The following is a 1,459-nucleotide window of genomic DNA, read 5'->3' on the forward strand; positions in this document are numbered from 1 at the left end:
TTTTCTTCATTAGGCAGCAAGAGGGAGAGACTAATCAGTTATCAGATATCTTTATTTGGTTGGTTTGAAACAGCATCATTCTGACATTCTCCTATTTTGAAATACACTTTTGCTATATTATCTAGCTTAATCAAAACAATGGTCTCTCAATTGCCAACCAGAAGATCTGGTAAATCTGACAAACTCAAGGATGACTAGTCTTTCTCTCTATCCATCAACCATCACTAATCCTCACTCTTGAATTGTATCCCTGTTTCTGTTTATTCTATTCTACCCATGTATTCATTTATTGAAATTGTATTGGAGCACCTCCTAAATCTGTTTAATCTATTCATTTCTTCCAACCCTACAACCAAAGACAGGCACCCATGACTTAGTCATCTCTTCTTCGGACTCCTGCAGGAGGCTCCTAACTCCTGTCTCTGCTGTACTCTCAACCAGCTGCTATTAATTCTCTCTGTTCTAGACTAGACATTGGCATATGGGAAGGTGAAGAAATAATTGAATTGATTTCATAGTTAACATTTTGAAAAAGCATTGAAATAATCAATATGAGAAAAATCAGAACATGGTCCTATTTCTTTACAATTTCATGTTGTTTTACTTTTATCCATATAGCAGAGTCACCATAATATTTTCAGTACCTGGGACCTTAGAAAATTTTATCTGGGCTCTGCAGACTCTGCAAAGCTAACAATGTGACTACTCAAGAAAATAAATTTGATGATATCTGTTAGTCTGCTTTCTGTTGCTTATAACCGAATACATGAAACTGAGTAATTTATTAAAAAATCAAATTTATTTTTCACATTTTTGGAGGCTAGGAAATCCAAGTTCCACAGAACACATCTGGTGACGCCCTTCTTCTTGGTGGTAACTCTACAGAGTCCTGCAGTGACCAGATTATCACATGATGAGAATCGCATGAGCAAGTGAGTTAACACGCTCATTTGCTCTCCTTATAAAACCATCAGAACCACTCCCTAATAACCCATTAAACCATTAACCTATTACTCTATGATTGATTAATCTACTCACAAGGGCACAGTCTTCATGATCCAATCATCCCTCAAAGGCCCCACCTTTCAAATACCATCATAGGATTTTTCATCCTCTTAACACTGTTACAATGGGGGTCAAGTTTCTAACTCATGGAACACTGGGGGACATTATCTTTGCTTTATTTCAATATCTTTATTTATTTATGCAATATCTTTCTTTCATTCCAAATCCTTCCATAGCTTTCCGTAACCCAAAGCATAAAAATATGAACTCTTTAGCATACCATACGGGCTGCGCATTATCTGAATGTGTCCCCATTTTGAGCTAGCCTCATTCTTTGTCACTGTACATTCCAGTCCTGTCAAATGACTGACCTTTCCCAAAATGTGCCTTGGGGTCACATCTTAATATTTTTTATTTTTATGTTCCTTTCTAGAATATTCTTTTTCTCCCCTCA

This window comes from Galeopterus variegatus, unplaced genomic scaffold (genome assembly GCF_000696425.1).
Source record: "Galeopterus variegatus unplaced genomic scaffold, G_variegatus-3.0.2 Scaffold507, whole genome shotgun sequence".
NCBI lineage: Eukaryota > Metazoa > Chordata > Mammalia > Dermoptera > Cynocephalidae > Galeopterus > Galeopterus variegatus.